The 22882-nt window shown below is 43.9% G+C and overlaps 2 protein-coding genes across 5 annotated transcripts in view; one reads left to right on the top strand and one right to left on the bottom strand.

The window, feature by feature from the left end:
• tbx21 (T-box transcription factor 21) overlaps window positions 1-20521 on the bottom strand; it is a 477598-nt gene extending 457077 nt beyond the window's left edge. The window contains exon 1 of the mRNA XM_072373594.1: window positions 20511-20521. The gene's annotated coding sequence lies outside the window, so the exon portion shown is untranslated. The remainder of the gene's footprint in view (window positions 1-20510) is intronic.
• thrab (thyroid hormone receptor alpha b) overlaps window positions 1-22882 on the top strand; it is a 138768-nt gene that overhangs the window by 16840 nt on the left and 99046 nt on the right. For 2 of the 4 annotated variants that reach the window (XM_072373597.1, XM_072373596.1), the window contains exon 2: window positions 6236-6318. The exons of the other annotated variants lie outside the window; for them this stretch is intronic. The gene's annotated coding sequence lies outside the window, so the exon portion shown is untranslated. The remainder of the gene's footprint in view (window positions 1-6235; window positions 6319-22882) is intronic. 4 annotated transcript variants of the gene reach the window in all.

The raw sequence follows: 22882 nt of genomic DNA, 5'->3' as shown, positions 1-22882 counted from the left end.
TTTGTCCAGTACATAGAAAGTGTAGCAAAAGAGTGATACATTACTTCTGATCTGCATCTCTTTCATTAAATAAAATCAATAAATATGACCTTTGACACGGCAGGAAAGGTCCACAAGCCCCTGCACTTAATGCTCTGCATCTCATTGGTTTTATCTGTGCAGAGATGGAGCTGATTACAGACCCCAGCTCTCTGTAATTAACAAAAGATCTTCATTACAAAGCTTGACATACAGTCCAATTACAGGGAACCACTAAATGGTGTGAGAATGGAATCAGTTTGGATGAAGTGTTGCCTGTTCTTGTATCTTAAAATGGGCTTCGAGCAGCAACCGGCACTCCTCAATGCTTTGGGATTCTGACCCACTAATCTGTCACAGCTGAACCTTAAAAGCATGTGTTGACTTCTTGTTGAAGCTGCATGTCGGTCACAAGACTGCAGAAAAAAGAAAGAAATTTAGTGCATAGCTGCGATAGATTGGGTGCTTTTTATTGTTGTTTTTTTTCAGGGATGTCCACTAATCAAGCCGATAAAAGCCGATTAGTCATAGCGTCGTCATTAAACTAACATTCATCACCAAAGCAGTTATTCGTTCCTGTCCCTCGCTGTCACACGAGCGTTTCGCTACAACAGAACCAGTCCTTTTTGTTGCTGTTCCAGTCTGGTCTTTAGGCTCCTCATCGCGCCGGTGGAACTGTGATACGCCATCTTTGCCCTGCGTGACGTGTCCTCGACTTCGGTGTCCGGTTGAGTGAAATGCTGCCATGCTGCTCATCCTTTTGTTGCGCATCCCTGGTCTTTTGTCAGTAGTCACACATGGTTACTGCTGAGGGGCAGCATTGACAATCTTTCATGTTCTGATCCTGTTGGATCAAACGGCTGCTTTTGCACGGTTTTATTGCACAACTTTCCGTTCAATATTGAGGGAATAAAAACCTAAATATGCCAATGAGATGAATTAAAATAGTTCTAAACTAAACCCTTGAAACTTAATCGGTGTTATTGTATGTCTAGATGAGTTCGGTAAAGGACGTTTTTATTTTCAAAATGACTCTAATGACATTTTATTGAGTTCAGAGGAAATAAAAACAAGTGTCTCCGGTTACCAGAAAAAGCTCCCGAGCTGCTTTGGGTGCGTTGGAGGGCTTTTTCTGCTGGCTGCAGTTACTTTATGGTCAGTCACATCAGAGGTGGAGTAGGAGAAGGTTGCAGTCGGGTCAGACAGCAGCTGATCTCAGGGTGATACCAGCCAGAGCAACACCCTCAGAGGACACTTCACCTTCTTATTTCTTTCTTGAGAATGCTGTTAAATCACTTTAGCAGGATGAAAAGAAAGTCAATCCCTCAAAGGTGTTAAATCCTTCCTGATAGATATAAAAACTGTCAATTTTGTGTCTATATTTAGAAAATGGATGGAGCGCCAGCCAGACCAGACCACCATTGGTAGAAATGGGTTAGAAATAAAAAGCCAGAGAAAACAAATGTTGTACAATGAAATGACGAAAGAAAGTTGAACTGTATCAACTCATCTACAGACTCTACATAGTTCCTTCTGTACATATGGCCTCTGACCATTTTTCTTCTGACCAAAAACCAGGATATGATGTAGGTTTCATTACATTCAGTTGAAACAACACGTCCAAGTGGCTGGCGGTCGTGTCAGTCCCATGTGTGGATGCATATTTATCCTTTCCCCAGCCGGCTGAGAGCTGGCTTAGCATATGAATTAGCTGGATAATCAAATGGGCGGCCGCTGGAGGAGAAAACGGTTCTTCTGCTCAGACCTGGTTTATGGAAGAGGTCACATCGTCTGTATAATCAGCCAATGAATGTCCCACCGGCATTAGTCCAGTTCCATCAGTGGACTGGATTTCAGAGTGAGAGACGACAGAGGATGTGTTGAACACCTTTGACCTCTGCAGTGCATTCTGTAAAGATCTCTTAGCGTCCTCACGGCTGCAGAAATGTGAGGCGGCATATACTTTGGACATCAGTCACAGCTGAGTGTAGCTGAGATGAGGCGTGCACTCTTTTCAGTTTTGAATGAAGAAAGCTTTTATCTCAGGAAGAGGAAAAACAAGTTGAGACAAACCTCAGACTGTGCTTTTTATTTCTTTTTTTCCTTCTGTGACAACTGTCTAAAAGCCAGCTTCTGCTACCTTTTCAAAGCCTTCCATTAAGACATCCCAAGTGTAATTTATCAATAAAGAAGTAGCACTTTTTCCTTGAGTGCTTGCTGTGTGGATGCTGTCAGGTGCTGTTTCTGTTGAATATCTACACCAGTGATCATGTCTTCAGTTTGCTTCGTGCCCCACAAAAAGGTTGGGTGACTCTGTATCAGTTGGTGTTGGTTTTCCGGGTTGATATTTGAAATTATCGTGCAGCTGTCGGATTGTTTAAGCTCATAAGTTGTGCACATTGCTGTCATCCAGCATGTTTATACCATAGAAACCATCCAACAACCAACCAGCGTTGGGCTAAAATGAACTTGAGCTGGCCATCCTGACATAATGTCTAAACCATTACCTTGCATTAATAATCTTAGTCCAGTCATCAAATTACATTTGAAATGTAAAAGCAGAACATATTCAAAGTTTGCCCTTGAGGCTCCAAGCTCATCTTTCCCTGCAGATAATGTTTCTGAGATGGTTTGTTGAGTTACGAGTGAATATCTCCCTGGTGCTTACGGTACATGTTAGGCTGGTGGAACGACTGAATGAGTTGGCAGAGTGCCGGGTGGAGAGCAGGGGCGGAGCATCGGCTTCTCAGAGCAGAGATTGAAATGTAACCGCCTAAAGGGGAACTTTTTTAGACCTTATTTCTGGCATGAAATACGTGTCTCTACTCACAGAGAACAGTTTGGTGAAAGTCGGCGTCCTTCTCGAGATCCATATAACGGAGTGAACGGGGCTTAGAGGATGCAGCCTCTAAATAAGGCTGCAGCAGCGGGCGTCGATGACATCATCCCAGGAGACGAGTGTGTAGAAAGCCCTCTATAAGCCCCCCGATAGCCGCCAATAACAACAACACAGCAGCTATGAGCTAACAGAGCTATAGTACACGTTCATTCATTGATTCTTCTTAAAGTGTTGGTGAAATAAAGATAAAGAATAATGCCTTATTTAGAGTCTGCATCGTCTAAGCCCTTCCGAAGGACGCCGACTTTCACCAAACTGTTCTCGGTGAGTAGATGAACGTATTTCATGCCAGAAATAAGGTCCAGGTTTAGTTCCCCTTTAAACTTTCCTCTCAAACTGGAGGGATGTAGTGAGTGACAAAGATCACTTTAAAAAATTAAATCTCTATATGCAAACAGAAACAAAACCATTTAAATGTGTAAAATTCACGATGCAGCATGTAAAATACCAAAGTTCCCACGAATGCAGCTTCAGTCTTCTGTTAGTTTATGTGGCTGTGGTGAGATAAACCCAAAGAGCACCGGTCCTACTCCGTGTTTCTTTGGATAATTCTGCATGAACAGCTGGCACGTCTGTGCGCGTTGGAGAAGAATGATTGAATTATCTTCACATAGTGAGATAGGAGTAGAAAAACTGTTCTGAAGTCCGAAAAATGGATCTGGTGTAAATGATTAAGATGGAATGATTGTGTGTATGTGTGTGTTTTATGTCCGAGTCAGAGCTGAAACCGAGAAACTTGTTGACAAGCAAGTCAAGTATTCACGAGAAAGTGCTGTTCAGATTTTTATGAGCTATAGTTTTTACTCCCAGAAGATGCAATACCAGAGGGATTTCTACACAATCGTCCACCCTGCAGGAAAATATACAAATACTTTAGATGCTTTGCTTCAGTTATCAGGAGGAGGAAGGACGAGTGGACCAGTAGCTCGACTAACAAACACTGAATGAATGATGATATGACATTCAGGTTTGTGAGGCTTCAATGTGCAAGCAGCTGTACTGTGAGGATGCATACGTCAGTGCTGTTCTGTACGGACTGAATGAGGGATTTAAATGCATCCATTGTTTGGACAGAGAAGCCATGGACATACTCGACTGCGTGTTCCACGAAGCCACAGTGACTGTAAAGTGACTTTGGTGTCCCTGTGGGGCTCGATTATCTGCTGTTGAGTCATTTACTCGTTTATTGCTTTTCACTCCCACGCAAATATTTCAGATTGATAAAAGAAATAAGTCAGTCTTCTTGTGAATTATGTGTTTAAAATGGTGTTTTGACGTTGGTGTGTTTATCTCTCTGAGGAAAAGATGCAGATGTGAGGCATGATTCAATTTGCCTCGACCAGATTGCTTCATAATACCCACAGCAACACATTTAGATTAAATCCTATTCACTTTAAAAAGATTGATTGTGAAATTAAATTGACTTAAATGGCCATACATCACACCAACTGTTATATTCATTGCCTTTAAAAAGAGAAAACATTAGTTTTCTGTGCAGTCATGCTGAGGATGTGTGCTCTTTTCAGCTCCTTGACATTCACAACATGTCCTTCTGCATTTTCTGTTACAAATTGATATCATTCAACTTTCTATTCATCTACCATGACTCTAGTGTGAGGGAGAACACTATTCAACTTGAGCTTTGAGATTTAATTTAACATGCATATACAACACAAAAGCCTGTGTTTGTGCGACCCAAACCAAACGTTAGCCCAACCAAAACTGTGCAAAACACATCCAGAGATCAAATCCCTCCTGCAAAGAGAAAACACACATGGACCAAGAGGCTCTGCACAGGCTTTAGTAGGGATAGGAATCAAGAACCGGCTCTCAGTAGTTCGATTCCGTGGAATCGTTAATCCGTCTGCCAAACTATCCCGTTCATAGGTCCTGCTGACGTCTGACGTGTTTGCGTGATGACGTCATGTGCACGCTTCGTATTTTGGCTCAGAATGTTTCCAACATGGCGACATCGAGCGTGACAGTCACACTTGTCTTTTGTCACGCCCTCCCGCCACACATTGTATTTCTCACGCTGAAAAAAAAAAGTATAAATTTCTCTGGCTCGCCGCTATCGCTATGGAAACAGCAGTGAACAAGCACGTCTCCCGTGAGTCTGAGCAGAGCAGTTTTAGCTTCAGCAGGACGTAGTTCACGTAAAACTTCAGGTCCTGTTGATTGAATCGATAAATTATATCGATAATGGAACCAGAATTGCTAAATTCTTAACAATTCCCATCCCTATGCTTTAGAGTTATTAATACAGCTGAATTCCCAATAAAGCTGCTCTCATTCACATATTTTCATGTAATTCCTCAGATACTGCGACTGAAAATGAATCATTTAAGTGTCAACTCACATGCTGTCGCTCTGCTCTAATAAAATCCTGACTTTAACCACAGCATCATCTAACAAAATCACCATTCAAGTAACTTACAGACAGCGTGTGTTCAGTGAAGTATGACGGTCTCACACAGAGACATAGAATGCTTCGAACAGGAATGCGTCCTGTTGAAGTCAGCTGGAATCCTTAATGAAGCAGCAAAGTCAGTTGAAATCCTTAATGAAGCAGCAAAGTCAGTTGAAATCCTTAATGAAGCAGCAAAGTCAGTTGAAATCCTTAATGAAGCAGCAAAGTCAGTTGAAATCCTTAATGAAGCAGCAAAGTAAGATTGTGTTTCTTTAAAAGTCCAGTTTGCATCCCTACTTCCCAAACAAGGAGCGTAATTAAAAGAAGAAAACATCATATGCAGTGTTTGTGCTATTTTAAAAAAAAAAGTTTTTTGGTGTTTGGCCTTTTATTCTATTTTTTTTCTATTACATGCTGCCCTAACTTTAAATAGACCTAATTGCATGAACGCTAAAATAGCCAAGGAGGTGATTAAGGGAATACCAGTGTATTTCGCAGCAGGGATTTCCTGAACAGACACTGTTTGAGCAGTCTTGACCATTTGAAAGTCATGCTATTAACTCCCTTTGATTTCTCAGGCCAGCCACTTCATTTGGCTAAAGGATTAGAATAGTAAGCCTTTTAGTGCTAAGCCGGTTACATGAAAGTCTACCATCGCTTTTCATACGCAAGAAAACCTTGCACCTCCGTCAAGGATTTTCCTCTCATGCACTCTGAGACTCCTCCCATGTTATCCCTGATTCGGCTGCACGCATGCATCAGCGGCGAGGTGGTTTTCCCTCTGCTGGGGCTGTGGCTATCTTGCTAACCCCTTTCTCACAGGGTGGAGTGTTGCGCCTGGTGGATGTTTTTTCTTCTTTTGTCGGCAAAGATGTGAAGAATTCATGGATTTCTGGTTCTGATTGCAGAGTTCCCTGAGAAGTGTTGGGATGAAAGCTGGCATCAAACGTGAGCAAAGCGTTCTGAAGTGAAGACTACTGACCACCAAAGGGTAAGAAGTGTTTCATAGCTTTGAACAATAATGGACCTGAAGTTTCTGCACATACATCAGAGTGAATCTGAGAGCTGCTCTGCAGAAAAGGCAGCAGGCTGCTGGAGATGTGAGGCTTCCTCACTGTATCACAATGCCTGGTTTGCACAGGTGCAGGTATCGGATTTGCCTTTCAGGAGGGGGTGTATGTACAGTACAGTCTGCCTGTCAGCTTCCCAAGACTGTTGAATAAAGAGGAGAGTTATCAGAAAGTGCAGGAGGCTGAGAGTATTCCCTCTTCTGTCTCTCTGCTCTGCTGAGAAGTGTGTGGACTGTGCATTGCCCATCCTTTGTGTTTACACTGAACTTCACTTGTCAAGCATGTCCACAGCCCTGCACTTCACGTGGAGGGCTGGGAAATCCCTCCGCCCCGCTGACAGGCCAGTGAATATACACGCTGGGATTAGTCTGGAAAGGCGGCGTGTTTTCTGGACCATTCTCCCTTTTTGTCTGCTGGCAGTGGGCCAGTGTCACATCACACATTTCACAGAGTCGTAATTGCAACAGTCAGCACTTTTCCTCAAGAGTGTTATCTTGCACAGCATTGGACTTTTCCCCCTTTTTTTCATCACTCTTATCCAGATGTTAACATGCTGTGCCTGTCATAGTGGTTGTCATGACGACCACTGACCCTTTTCATACACTTTTCCTGCTTCATGTTTGTCCTCATTTAACAGTGCTGGACTTTGCATCATCGTTAAGGTTGGAGGTTGATAGCTGAACACAATCAGCTTTGTTTGCTGAGGAGGAAGAAACACTCCAGCTTATGAAAAAGCATGTATGATACATTAAGATAAGAGCTGTAACCTGACCACTTTTTCAGGCTAATATTCCGTGAGGTAATGCCAAAGCCTCAGTTTACACGCTCAGATTATTGATTTGATGTGAATAAAGAGATTCAAACCTCAGCTAGTCCTGTTCCCACAGTCAACACATGATTGTGGAGAGATGGTGGCGAGTGATGCTTGTTTGTACAACCAGCAAACGTTGGGGAGAAGTTTAATTCTGGCCTTCTGGCACCCTTGTTGGGAGATGCTTCTCTGCAGAGTGGAAGCAAAGTGTGGCTCAGATGTGTTCGGGTTGGGGCTGCACGATATGAGGAAAGAAACTCTGAAATGTACAGTACTGTTCAAAAGTCTTGAGTCACCCCTCATTTCTTTGCATGAGATGCTGCGAACACGTTGAGCCTTCAACAGTAAGCCTGTATTGAAGCGCATGATGTACAAGGCGCTGCTGTGATGCTGAACTGCAGGATCAAATCAAACCGTAGAGCAGCGTGTGGTAGTTTATGAAACTGTGGTTTCACCTATGCACCAACATTTTATTCAAAAGTCTTGAGTCACCCCTCATTTCTTTGCATATTGCCAAATAAAACAGGAAGTAGGTGCAGCGAGTTACTGAAAGAAGTGCAAACAGAAATGTCTTCCATGGAGAGCATTTCTGATGAGGCTTGGGCCAACAGTAGATGGATCAGCTGAAGGTCCAGATGCATCTCTCAGGTCCTGTCAGGTCACAGCTGGATTTTTTCCTCTTTCTTAAGGACATCACTTTCAGATCCTGTTCATCTGCTGTAGATAGTTTTTTAGTCCTGACACTTCTTCTTTTGTCCTCCACTTGTCCAGTTTCCTCAAATGTTTTAAGGACACACTGCACACCATGCTGAGATATGCCAAGTTTTCAGCTAATAGCTCTTTGGGAATCACCTTGTTGCTGCAGAAATCCTATTTTCTGTCTGTCAAACTGTGTTATCTTTGCTGATTTTGATAGATAAAACTAAAGAAACGGGAACAAATGATGTGTCTTTGTGACAGGCTGCTGGTAACAAAGTGCCTAAAGATACAATTTAAACCTGATTCTCCCTTGTTCTATAACTGTTGCACAGCACTTTCCCTCGGGATAAATAAAGCTTCTTGAATCTTGAATTCTTTGCTAAGTTGTCTGTTATGTGGAGACACAACAAGGACTGGGCTGGAAAAAGGAAACAAGCAACCTGTAGAACTAATCTAAAATACCTTAAGAAAGTGGCTGCTTGGAAATATAAAGAAAGACTTTCTACTGTATAATTTAAAAGAATACAGGAAGTATTTCCTGAAGAGTTGATTTAAGTTAATTTTGAATCGCCCTCGGCTGATTGTGGAGATTTAAGATTAAGATTACTTTATTGTCATGTACACAAAATGACTCCTCTGCATTTGACCCATCCAGGTTGGCACCTGTTGAACACACATGCACATGCACATGCACATGCACATGCACATGCACATGCACATGCACATGCACATGCACATGCACATGCACACGGTCACACACTCACGGAGACAGACGACCCCCGTCTAACCACTGCATGAAATGATAATTTATTTGAACATTAACTCATCGGGTTTTGGAGAACATCCCCTCTGTGCTACTAACCAACAGACTGTAATATCCTTCATTTTTCTTTGCTGTCACGTCTCTCAGATGAAATCATTCGTCCAACTTCAGACTCTCTCTCTTTCTGTTCGCAGCCTCAGTCACTGGAAACATCTCTGTGACGGGCCTTTCTCTTTCTTGTGGAGTGGTTATGCTAATGGAGAACTCTTGACGCGTTCCTGCTGTGTTATTCTGACAGGAAGGTTCACGCCAAAGCTGACAGTACATCACGTGTGTGCTGCGTTTACTTTGTAATGATAAATTCTGCAGCCTCAGTTCGTGTTGCTATTTTTGTACTCCTTGAGGGGAATGTGAGCAGATCAGCTTGATTTCTGCCCAGGTTTGCTGGATGCATGAAGCAGATCCCGTAGTCGTGCACGTTTAGGGCGTCTGAGATCAAATATTACCAGTAACACACGCAGAGATGTTCATGCAGCTGATGTTAACCTTGCACAGTTTGGAGCAGCGATGGTCGCCACAGGCTGGGAACAGATTGTCTGTTGTGGTGGGTTAGATATCCAAGTCAAAATGAAGAAACTGTCACTGGACTGAGAGGTGAGCATGAACACTGCTCTCAGGTGGCAGAGAGCTGGCCTGAGCAGCTCCCTGCCCATCTGGCACAAACACAGACAAGCACATGTCCATCTGGGCGCGTTTTCACCGCCGCAAACACAAATCTACACACACATAATGGGAAAACAAATACACAGAGATGGACAAATATGTACAAACATCCACATGCACACAGTCGCAAACAAATCCAGACTCGCACGTTCAGATCCTGACCAAGATAATCTGTGAGCTTTGCTGCTGTTTATCTCCAAACGGGGAGTGCTGGTGATCCGTGGAAAGCACAATAGGAGTATTGTGAGTGGGCTCGGAGCCAGCGGCTGAATTGCTTCTTCTCCCTGGCAGTTTGACTCACCACCTGGTTGGTAATCCAGCGCACGCTTGGGGATATCTACCGCTCCAAACCACACTTTCAATTAGAGGGAGTTTCTCAGGTGGCAGATGATGCTGTGTGGACGGTGACATTTAAACCTGAACCATTACAGCCAGGCGGATGTGCATCAGCTTCCTCTGCATGAACACCGTCTCCCTTTTTTTTTGTGACATTTAAATAAGCATGTTTTGCTTTCTTGATAATCAATAAGCTAACTCAATAACCAGCCTTGTGGCTCTTGATTGTCTGGACAGGAGAGAGTTGCTGCAATTTACTTTTACTCAGCGAGAGATTAATTTAGGAAGAGAATTGCCAAGCATTGTGCTGAATGGCATTTCCAGGAACAGCAGAAACAATCATATCTGTTTGAATTAGTTGGTCTTTTTTCTCTGGGTTGCAGCTGGGGAGCACAGCCGGGTCACAGATGCTGAGGCGAGATGCTGCGAACACGTTGAGCTTCGAGTGCTCTCCGCCTTCAACAGTAAGCCTGTATTGAAGCGCATGATGTACAAGGCGCTGCTGTGACGCCGAACTACAGGATCAAATCAAACCGTGGAGCAGCGCGTGGTAGTTTATGAAACCGTGTGGTTTCTTGGACAGTTTTCACATTCACTGAAAGGAAGTGGGTTTCGTCTCCTTTTAGGCAAAGCACAAAATGTTCCTCTTTTGCAGCTATCTTGACACTCATTCATTAGTTTTTTCATTCATGCGTGATGGTGTCAGCATCTGCTTTAAAGCAGGCTCTGTGTGGGTCAGAGAGCGGGCTCACGCCGAAGAGTCCAAGCCACAGCTGGCTGAGATGTGAAAGTTTGTTGTAGAGTGTGAAGGAGGACGTTCCTGCCTTCTTTGTGCCTTCTTTAACCCTCCCAGCTCTCTTTGTGTGTCAACTGCAGCTGATTGGGGTTGCAAAGAGAAATCTGAAGCTGCTTCGAGAGGTTTGCCATCTCCTACACTCAGTTGGATTGATAAAAAAAGATTTTGAACGGTTAGAAGGCAGATATAGTTTGTGTACGACTCTTCTGTCAGCTCTGACTCCTCACTGCTGAAAACAGCACTTTGTTTGTCTGTACATTTTAAAGACAGATGTTGTGCTCAGCGTTTTAATTCTTACCGGCCGTGCTTTGGCCACACTCTTTGCATCAGATGCAGTGCTTCACATTGGACATTTTGACATATCTACGCCTCAGAAGTGGGTCTTGTCAACCTCTTTTGGGTTGGATCTGGCTCAGTCTGATGCTATCTCCAGTGCTCAGCCAGGGTAGCTGTTTGCCGTTTACCAGTGCTACAGTGCTAAATGCTACTCAGAACCAGGACTGTGGATATGTGTGGCAGGCAGCATTTTCCTTAGCAAAAAGAAAGTATCAGCACTTTTCTTCACCACCCTCAGAGAGAAGCCTCACTCTGCAGCCCTGATGTTGCCTGAAAACGTGTCCTCCCTCTCTGCTGTGCTTAGGTTCATCATCACTGCAGAGGAGGCTGTCACCAATGTGCATGCCTTTAACCAGATCCTCTCTAAAAGTGATGCCGAGTCTGTTTTCACCCGTTCGTGTTGAGTTGTCTCAGAGTATGCTAAAGGAAGAGGAAAACCATGAGAGAGGAACTGGGTTTTTCCTTCGTGTTTTACCTGCAGACGTGTTTTTATCCAAGCTACCAAGTACTGCTTTAAGTGAAAATTGTGTTCAGGGCTGCAACAAACTAACGATCGGAACAGTTATTTATGGCGGATAAAATGCACAAATGTCTGATGTGAACACAGTGTTCTCAGCTACTCAAGTCACTTGTTTGAATCTCCAGTGAATACAGTCACTGGATGAGTTGGAACCTGCTTTTCTTTGGAATTCATGCTTTCAATTGATGTTTCCAAACTGGCCCTTAGGTTAACAGATATTGGAATTCTTAGACTGATGGCTGTTTTTCTCTTACAGTAATCCTTAATAGTAATCCATTTTTAAAGCAGTTTGTTGGATTTGGGAGCCTCTTTGCAGCCTTATTCCATTGCCTGGAAAACTGTTAATGTGATGCTAGCATGACTGCTCTGAAGGTCCTTTTCTTAAACACAGAAGAGCAGGTAATTAAGGGAAAACTTCACTGTACTTTGTCATCTGGGCTTTGTTTCGGCTCTGGATCCAAAAGCTATTTTTTTAGAAGCACTAAAGCGAAAACCAGTCTGACGAGAGACGTTTTGACATTTTCACACATCCTCATAATGGAAGGGTGTCAACATTTCGAACAGGCCTCAGGCTTCGAAATGACTTCACACGCGTTGGATCTCGATCCAAGACAGCAGGATGTTTATATAGTCTGTTATTACTGTAAATGAAAAGACTTTATTAGATTTAAATACTATTTTCAATGTTTGAACGCCTGGGGAATCATTTTATTTACTTAGAAAAAGTATTCAGGTGTTTTTGTATTGTAGAGTTTTGTGACCTGGGGGGGGTCACAAGGACAGGAACACATAGGGACACTATGGCGAAAAGTTGAATTAGATGTAGAATGGTAAAATTATTCCCTTAACGATGAACGTTTAATGCCTTTAAGCTCAGATTTGTTTGAGATGCACCTCAGTGGCAAAGTTTCTCTGCAAATATGAAAAGAAGTAAAAACAAATATGTGCAAAATGTGTCCTTTCTGCAAACATTACCCAGAGTTGTGCACTGCTCAGCTGTCTCATGTTGGTTTTCTTCTGTTTCCCTCTGTTGTTTACATAAGTTCAGCAGTTCTTTGCATTTTGTCCCACTTTCTCTGAGTGCTTGTCTCCACCCATCTGCGTAATCTTTCCAAAGTGAGTGTCGGTTGGGGCCCAGAACAGGTGCAGCACACAGCGATATGAGCACATGTTAGCCCCAGATGTAGTCTATAGTGCAGTGTGCTGCTAGAAAACGGGTTCAAAGTACTAAGCCACGCCATACTGCCCTCCTCTCCTCTTTAACGCTGTCCTGGTGGTGTTTACACCGTCAGGTGTACAGCGCAGGCAAAAACCTCATCACGCCGGGACGGAAGGAGCTGAGCCGCTGCTGGCTTACAGGTTTAATGAGTAGCCGTGGAAAAATACAACGGTGCGTTTAATCTAGATGGAGGAAGACGCGAGTGTTGCTCAGAGGGAGCACTGACGGGAACATGCTGGCTCTTACGGTTCCATAGCGAGCGTTTATCACTGCAGGCACTATTGAGTCGGACGATGTCTGATATAAACTGAGAAGCGTCAATTATTTATTGTTAATTTGAAAGGTTACCACTCTTACACTGAAAACAAAAGGCAGAATGTCTGCAGTCAGCACGTTTAATGATGTGAAGGGCTTTACATCGATTATCTGATCAAATTGTTATCAGATGTTCTCTGCATGTCAAGAACATTCGATAATCAGAACCAGACCCCTTTTCCTGAAGGGTAAAAACACAGAGAGGAGGAAAAAATAATGGTAGAAGGAGGACAAAGAACAAAACCACTTGAGACAGAATGGAGGGAAAGTGGGCAGAAATGGCCTGAGAGTGGTGGGCAGCATTAACCAGTTTAGCGAAGGGCATTCCAGCTCCTTTGTTGTCAAGCCACAAATATTCCAGTCTTCCCTGCTCGCTCCTACTCCTTTTGCTGCACAGACGAACTGAACTTTGGAGGACTCCAATAAAGGCGGAGATGAGGGGAGTGTATTAAACAGCTCAGTGCCTACAGTGGACGTGGTTTCAGTCTGGGCCGCACAGTTCGGTTTGAGGACCCAGCAGGTTAATTAAACTTTGCTGCTCCCTCGCGCATGCAGAAGAATGTGCGTACAGTATACGGGAGAGTTTCCCATAAGCATTCCAGCAGGTACGGAGGGGATGGGCATGGGAATGCATCGGCCTACCTTTTGTTCTGTATTTGGACCAGTTCCAGATCAGTGAACCGCGTTTTGCACCCTCTCATTAAAGTCTCACTTCTGTAAGTTAGTGGGCTGGTTTCAGCATGCCATGACGACTTAAAGCCATACTGGGACGTTCTCCCTCCATCACTGGGCTGAGGGATGTAGCGCAGTGATGCTGGATAGACGTCTCTGGCAGCAGTGTTTTGCTTTTTGTTCCAGCTCGTTGGCATTATTTATTTTTCCTTTTTAATGTTCCTGTGTTGTTTGAATTCTCTCAGCGCTGCCAGCTGAGGCGTTATCTCTGTTGCATAAATTGCCCACGTGCCTTTTGGTGTGGCCTTTCCTCGATGGAACATCATCCAAGTCTTTCAAGGTTAGTTTAGTTGAAGTCGTGCCAGCTTGGTCTGACGTACCTCCCTGTGTCTGTGTGTTTATTTGCAGGATGTTATCTAGACTCAGACTTCCTCTTTAGTCTTTTTTATCTTCATGTGTCTCTAAGCTATCATGCATTGTTGCTGGATGTAGTTTTTATAAACTCTTGAAATGAAAGGAAAGAAAAATGGATTAAAGATAGAATTTGTGGCTTGACCTCTGACCTCTCTGTGCAGTCTGAGGAAAGATGATGAGGGTAAATTCTGCTGTTGCCTCCTAAGCAGAGAGTAAGGTCTCTGGCCCCCGTGTATATAGCTGCATTCGGACAGAGTCGTGTTACTTTAGCGCCACTCAACAACAAAACAAAATCCGTGAAAAGGAGACGGAGAATCCAGCAGCAGGCGATACTTCTTCGTTTCATGGAGGAAAGAAGGAGAGCAGAGCGCCGCAGACAAAGGAGACGACGTCTAAGTTTAACTTATTAAAGATGTGCCAGTTGTGTCTGTGTCGTATGAGTAAACAGTTCAGACAAGGGGCGGAGCTACAGCCACCAAACACCTACATCATGTGTTGCTATGGAACCCAGAAAAGACCTCGGAGAAGGAGCTAAAATGGGGCCGTGGTCCCTAGTTCCTGTATGTCCGAATGCCCGAAAAAATGTCCCTATTCCTGAAAAGGTTACAGGAACTGCAAAAGGTTCCTGTAGTGGGAATGCGCCTTATGTCACTGAGATATAGAAACCCAGACATGTCTTGTTTGAGACATCTCAAACAAGATCTACAGGAGAACAGTCAGTTGGTAGTCTGGGCACCTTCATTCAGTGGATTAATCTTCCACGATTGTTCTGTTGTTTGGATGTGTTGAAAGCAAAGAAGAACAAAACACCGGAGACTGTTTTTTCCTCCTCTATTATCCTCTACTATCACAACACGCTACAGAAACGGCTGATACATCCTTTCATTACAGGCTGCTGCCCGCTTTAGCGGTGCACTTCAGTGTCAGCGGAGCACGGAAAATAATGAATCACGATAAGGTCATTTGAGGCTAAGCTGTTAGCAAACAGGAAAATTCCCTTTATAATGTAATGCATGCACAGATGTATACAAACTGGCCCTGTCCAGGGTGTAGGCTGGGACGGGCTACACCCCCCACATGGCCCTGAGTTGGATTAAGCGGGTATAGAAAATGGATGGATGGATTTCGTTGGGCATGTAAGCACTGACTTTAAAAAGCATAAAAAGTCTTTCAAACTTAATTTTACAGCAATGACAGCATGAGGTTGGAGTGATTTTCAGTTTTTAGTTACGTGCCGCATGCTGCTTTTTAATTCTAAAGCCTTTATTGGCTGATGGTGATGTGGCGGTATCACTGCGTGTGTGTCCTTGTCTCTTTGTATCCCCGGGTACGTTCGTGTGTTCGTCTCACGCTGAGCGTCCCTGCCGCCTTCAGTGTGTGTGCACGCCCACGGCAGCATGTGCTCGCTGTGTGTGAGTAGATGATTCCAACTCTCCTTTCACTCATGCACACAGCAGCCGGAGACGACTGCAGAGGCATGTCTGGGGATGTGGTCAGGAGAGGCCTGTGTTTTATGGAACATACTGTACTAAGCTGTGCCGCTGCAGTAAAGGTGCTATAAATAGACGGTGCTGATAAAGAAGAAGAAAAACGGGACTCAATGTGAAGCAGATTCACCGAGCCGGTTCTTCTTTAAACAATGAGCCAAGAGCTTAAAGATCCCTGGAAGTTCAGGCAGACTGAGTTAAAAACAACATCAAGGTGTATTACATAAGCTTCTGTCCAAGAACAGAGTTAAAAGGGCCGGTGTTCTTAGAGGTACTTTGAATTTGTGTGCCTGTACTCAGGATTCAAGCTCGAGTTTCAGGACGTGATGGATTTAGGATTTTCATTCGAGAAACACCATACAGTCATATTTTGAGCTCTTTCACGTGACCTGAGGGTGAGTTTGTGCCTGATGTGAAGCACGACCATGGTCCCACGTGCATGAATCATTGCCTTAAGAAATAAAATAAAAAGAAGACAGACAAAGCAGATTGAAACAAAGTGGAGGATTAATAGGCCTCATCTAAAGAGGAACACTCTACTTTCAAGAAAAGTGGGCAGGAGAGCCCCAAACAGATCCTCTCCTACTATCAGGATCCCATCCTTTCACTTCTTGTTTCTTTTTCTTAGGCTTTCTCTATTGAAGCGGTATTTTTTTAAAATGAGTCCTAAAACGCCGGATAGCCCGAAGTCGTGTGGACAGAGAATGCAGATTTTTTTTCTGAAACAATGACGTATAAGCCCCGCCTCTCTAACCATTAACCTCAGCCGCTGTCGCTGGACGCGTCATAACCATAGACCTATAAAGAATAAAACTTTACCAGGTCCATTGCTCTTGTATTTTTCCAAACTGTCTAATGTTTATGGTCGTAACAACACAGCCGGACTACAGGCTTGTACTACCTTTATACATAGACATTATAAAGATTCTTTATATGTCTATGGCTTTATACGCACGCTCCATGGCTTCTCTTCCAGTTTATTGTATTCCGGTGTATTGGTGTGGCGGCGTCACAGCGCCACATACAGGCCTGGCATATGTACTACAGCGTTTTGCGTCGTTTCCAGTGAATCTGTGTGGACGCAGATGTTTCTGGAAACGATGCCGTGTTTTTTTTCAAAACGACAGCGTTTTGGGGGAGGCTGCGTACTCATGTGGACGGGCCCTTTGTTTAAACCAGAATAAGAATTAGTGCCCACTGTTTTCAGCACGAACCGAGGCAATGAGAGGAGCTTCTGCAAGTGCTCCACCTTTCTAATGAGAGATGAACACAGTTTCCAGACATGAGCGGGGTGTTGCACCATGTTCGGTTGTAAAGTTTGACAGTTCTCATGAAGCACCAAGGCAGAGTTGGCTCAGACATGGCTGAGTAATCGTGAAATAGTGAGAGAATGGCGGAACCTGAAACGGACTGATTCATAGAAATAGACAGTTGGAGCAGATCTTGAATGTTGGCAGCTTTTCCCACAACGGAGTGATGTCAAAACAGTGTGAACACCGTCACAGGTCTGATGGAGCAATAACTTTTCATGCACTTCAGAGTTCAAGGTCAGTCTCTGGTGATGCTGCATGTTGCCAGTCTGCCGAGGGCTTCATCTAACGCGTCTTAGGTGAGAATTTGTCTTCAAAGCTGTGCGAGCAGTCGCGACTCAGCGGTGAGTGACTCATTCTCAGGAGGAGGTGTTTTGCATAGTCTTAGTTTGCTTTGTCTAAACAGGTTTTGGTGGAGCTTACATGGATTGCTTTCTTAGCCTGATGTGAAGGTGAAAGGCGGCTGGATGGGAGAAAAGAAATGTAAATCTGTTGCTAGGAGACCTGTTGCCTTGTCTACCTTTTTTTGGTCAGGAAGCACTTGAATGAGAAGTGAAGCTCTTTGACTGGTTCTGTTTTCTCTTCCTTCTGACTGCTTTGCTGCAACACCTGATATACAAGCATTTTGCTCTATATAACTACGAGCTGTAACTCTGTAGCTGTCCAGCACTGGCGGTCCGACTGGCTCCCCGCGCACACTGCACCCCCAATGTTCCCATTAGGATTTCTCCCATTCCCTCATTCCCCGAGTTTGTTTCGCCATAGCAACACTTGCATGTCTGTGCACACACTCACATAGATGCTTAATATTCCCCATGTCTTCACCCCCGCCGCTCCTTATTCTTTTTTTTTTCCTGGCTGTTTTTTATGACCTGCCCCCTCTTTTACAGTATTCCTTCAGGAATTTTGGCCCCCGTTCAAATATCCTAAATCAACTGCAGGCTTCCACAGCAGCCTGGGCCCCTTCGCTCCATGCCTGTCACCCCGCATGTTGACCCCAGGGGGTGTTTTTGTAGAGAATAACACTGAAGCCACAGAAAACGTGTCAGTTGAAAGTTCTCCTGTCTGTCCCATAGCTTCTTCCCACCTGTCTCGTTCCCCCTCCCTGTCTGTCGTCTTCTTACCGTTAATTTCCATTTGTGCTTCTTCTTTTTGTCATTATCTGATAAACAGTCCGCCAGCGTTTAACTAACCCGGTGACCCACATTCCTCTCAGTCTCCCTCAGAAATGGTTGAGTTTGTAGCACCAAGTTCGGCTCTCGTTACACATTATGAAGAAGGAGCTTAATGGTTTACATGTGTCTCATGGACATATGCCGGCACATATGTAGATCTTTAGATCTTTATCATCCCTTTCATTTTGTCATTTTTCAGATATTCTGCTCGCAGTAATGGTTAAAGAAATATAGCAAAGTTTTCACAGCAAATAAAAAACTGCATCTTTATTCTCTTTCATCAGTAGACTCGATATTAACCTGCTACTTGGTGGTAAAAATGGAATAAGGATGTCTTTAAAAGATGAGATCTCAATATTGAAGTCTGTAAAAACAAAAGCAACATATCCACTTTATTAAATCAGGTCATCTCCAAGTGTTGTTTAATGATTATTATTCAACTACAGCACTTTAAGGAAGGAAATGGCTAAAAATGAAAAATATCCACTTGATTTGAGAGCCTCACGAGGCTCATATTCTGGTTGATGTACAAAAATAAATTTATATGCTTTAATGTTAAAAAACACGTGATTTTTCTTGCTGGAACATCCTCACCTGTATCTACTCTGTTGGTCCAAACTAGAGAAGTATGAAGCGGGCGCTCACTCTTTATTAAGGGTTCGAAAAGCTAGCAGTTAGCTTTGCTTTCCTATGTTTGTCATGCTGTATGGAGACTCCTTTCTTAAACAACCAGAGGCAAAAGGGACCAATTCAAAGACAATTTGACTTCAAGTTGTCAGGAGAGCAGTGTCCATTAAAGCAATATCAGAGAAGTTTGTGAACCTTAAAACTGTGTGCTTCTGGCTTCTGTTATGCACATTCATGGGCCTGAAACTGCCCAAGGGCTGAGATACCGCATTTTACAACTCGTGTTTCCAGCCCGGCATGACGCCATTTTACTTGAAAGTAAAATGTTGTCATGTTGAAGAGGCCACAACATTGTCAAGTGTATAACCAGATGTTTTTCAACTCTAACCAAGTAGTTTTGATTTATAACTCTTTGAAAGTGATGTTATTGCTTAAAGAACCAACCAAGAGTTGTTGTAACGACAATACAAAGGCATCCATTAAGGTGGTGTTGTAAAGACAACGTAATTCTGCCCTAACTTTGACAGTTTTCTAAACCTAACCAAGTAATGCCGTTGCCTAAACCTGAAGGGGCAAAGTATTTTAGTAAAGTGTTGTTTAATTGACTGAATCTGATCTAAAATAGCTGTATCTGGGTGTTGAACTTGCATCCCCTCGTATGAGTTGTATTTCCCCCCTAAAGGGTGCTAGTTTGGTGGAGCCCCGATGGATTGTATTTAAGCAAATGACCCATTCGACTGACTGAAGGACAGAAACAGGAAAAAAACAAACTACCTTTCCCCCAAAAGTCAAGTACAAAGAAATGACTTCAACAGATGTTGTCCATTTATTCTGAAGTCCAGAGCTTCCCTCCTCTCTGTGTCAGTCCGACTGTGACTCGTCTGTCTTCCCTCTTTCTTCTGCTTGACCTTCTTTGGTCTTATTTACTCATTTGTTTGCTGTGTTTTCTTCACAGATACAGCGTGTCTGTCCGGTCTGAGCACTCGGATCAACAAAGCGACTTCAGTGAAGTCTTTTCACTGGTGTGGTGTAAAGCTCAGACGTGCTAAGCTCCCACAACACGGGGTTCCTCTTTTGTGCTTTTATGTGGGTTTGTGTACACAAGATTTGGCGTGTATAGAGCTGCTCAAGACAGCATTGGAGTTGTTTTTTCTGCATGTGTGAGATGCTCGGATGACAAGCCTGCTGCACATTATTTCAGTGATTTAGTGATTTTGGCTGCGGCGCCAACATCACTCCCTCCCGCCTCGACTCTCTCTCTGGTTCATCCATCTTTGGTTGTCCATTGTATCTGGTCTGGTTTAGATTCTCGGTTTGATGGCTTCTTTGTTGGAAGGGGAACACATGTGCTGAGCGGATGTGTTGTTTTGCATGTTGGCATCACACCGGCTGCCGCTGTCACGTTTAAAACTAGAACCCGAACCTTCGGGTCGTTGTATGCGGTGGCGCCGTCATACCTGCGAACGCTTCCAGAGTACCGTAGTAATCACTTTTGAATATTCAAAAAGCACATCAGGAATAGCTCAAAAGCTCCTTAATGGAAGTCAAACACACAAAACCACTGAGCTTATGATTAGCATATTGTCAATGGGGACTGTGTCCTGACTGCGCTCACGGCTTTTAACGGCCGTGCATTCATTGAGTGTTGCACAAAGGCATCAAACACATCTACGCTACAAGGGCCTGAAAGGTATTTTGGAGGAGCGTGTGTGGCTCGGAGGGCAATGGACATCAAGTTTTCTGTCAGGACACTTCCTTTGTTCCGTTGAAGCGAAGCTGGTCTTTTTTCTCAATCGGTTTCCATTCATCACCCCTTCTGTTGCCCGTCACTTTACAGCGAATGGAAACGCCAGTCTCAGCCTGATGCGGTCGATGTGGGAGGCCAGTCGTGGGTTACGATTTTATTTTACCTTGTTTTTTTCTTCATTATTCACCAGCTGTCCTGTTTGATCCTGGGGTTCAGTGTCCTGATTCTGTCACTTCCTGGGCTTCCAGATGGTTTCACTATGGCTGACATTTCCAGTTTATTCAGCCACTCTGTGTGTTGTTCTGCTGATTCTTTGATGTTTTTTCCAAGTTAAAGAAACAATTGATAAATTGAGGAATCTTGGCTCACTGTGGCAGGATCAAGAATTGAGCCATCATCTCACTAAAGAGCTGCCTGTCAATATTACAGACATGAAAAGTGACAACCACAAAGTAAGAAGAGGTTTCGACGCGTTCAGTACAGGTTGTAAAGATGTATCAGCGCCAGCAACATCTAACACAGCTTTATTAATAGTTTAAATGTATGAAAGCCACAGTGACAATGTGCAAAAACCTTTTTCAGTCTCATTTTTCCAGTCTTTGGCTCAGCTGTGGATGTTTCATATGGTGCGATCATCTTTTTGTGGCTGCTCCAACATCTCTCAATCTAATAACAAAATGCACAACAAATGAATGCACACTTTTATCCATAGTTTAGTGTGCTTGTGCTAATTTTCTAATTTTTTGGAAAGTAGCTGCAGATGAACTGGGCAACAAGTCAGAGGCAGAGACAGCACATATGGTCTTTTTCCCAAAAAACAAAGAAACAGCTGGTGAAGACTTAAACGGTCTCAGGATTTCTACCATGGACGATCGGAGGTTCTCCAGTGTTCATCAAGAGAATGATTAGCTACAAGATTTGACTGAATGGGACTAGTTCATGGCATGAGCTTCTGAAACGCCTCTAGTGTGAAGAATGGAGCTAAATAGGATCACTGACAAGACTTTAAACACCCACCCTCGAGGACATCCAAGAGCTTCTCACAAGCCATTAAGTGTACCGGTTGTTGTAAGTCACACAAACTGTTAGGGTTTTAATTATCTTCAACTTTCCAACTGCTCCGAGGGCTCCCATGTGTCCCGAGGAGGGAGACCACACCTGCTACTAATTAGCTAAGTCAAGAGCAAATCAAACATAAACCGTCTCGCAAACTTGAATGAAGCCAACATGAACAATAGGGGAGAGACGGCTCTATCATCAGGCTGCACAAAGACCTCTCCCAGTGCAGTGGGAGCTGTTGCATCAGGCGGTTTGATGTGTTTTCGCTGTGATTTAGGTAGAATGTCCTCCAAGGCTGTTGTGGTTGTAGACTTTTGTGTTTGAATAACAGGCTGTATTTTAGAATTCTCTGGGATGCATTATGGGCCTGACTCACTTTAACATTCTTCATCTGGTAACTATATATCCATCCGTTCCTGCGTCAGCTATCCTCTGCTTTGTAGAGGGTTAGGGTCTGGAGTCCTTAAGGCTAACGCAAAGAGACAACCAGTCATGCTCGCACTAAACAAGGCCTCTGCTGACAAGCAGGTGAGGCTAACCGCTGCCCAGACCCCTCAATTATGTGTTTTTATGAATTATACGTGTTTTTTATCTCCCATTAAACAATGAAGGCTCAGCTATTTGTATCCTTTCAGGCAAAGTGGTTCAATGTCAGTCTCACACGCAGCTCTGTAAGCCAATACGTGAAATAGCAGCAGGTAACAGAAAGTGTTCCCACTTTATCACAGATTTGATCACAGACCATATAGCTGTCACATCTCCAGTTCTCTAGGAACAAAAGGCAAGCGTACAGTTACTCTGCAAGGATTGTCTCCCTGCTGGAGACACCTGAGCCGAGCAGTACATGGTAGCTCATATGTTGAGCCATCAATTATGCACCATCTCAGCGGGGTCACGTTTTCTGCTCAAGACATCTGTTGAGGTTCTACTTATTTATTTCAGTCTTGCACAGTAGCTTTTCGGTAGTTGATGTCGCACAGTGGCACTGCGATTTCTGCCAGCAGCACTGGTCGCTCTTCCTGTGATCCAGCGGCTCCACGGAGGACTCTAACGTACAGTGGAGCGTCATTTAGTTGTTGTTACAAATCAGAGAGGAAATGATATCTCTGTTAAAAACCGGCTGGATTGTTGCACCGATTGTCAGCTCACGGAAACACGAGTTTCTGTGCTGTGACTTCTGCGGTTTCACATAAACACAGAAGGGAGCTGTGCATCCCTGCAGGATGTGGTTGGCTAGCCGCTGCGCGACAATTTACAGTATCTGCGCTGTGGCAGTTACAGCTGCTGTAGATCCAGTTTTTAAAAAGCAACAGCAGCACATGTACACAATCAGAGTCTCTGGCTGAGCCACCAGGCAGACCGTGAAGCTTCCAGCAGCCTCACAGAGGCCCGTCTGTACCCCGGCCAGACTCTGCTCTGCTGTAATCGAGCTTATCTGGTGAGCAGGACACAAGAGGAAGGTGGGAATTGGCCTGA

Source organism: Leuresthes tenuis, unplaced genomic scaffold, assembly GCF_036924035.1.
Source record: "Leuresthes tenuis unplaced genomic scaffold, fLeuTen1.0.hap1 SCAF_20, whole genome shotgun sequence".
In the NCBI taxonomy this organism is placed as follows: Eukaryota; Metazoa; Chordata; class Actinopteri; order Atheriniformes; family Atherinopsidae; genus Leuresthes; species Leuresthes tenuis.
Note: the sequence above shows the minus strand (reverse complement) of the source record. Positions and strands in the feature narration are given on the sequence as shown.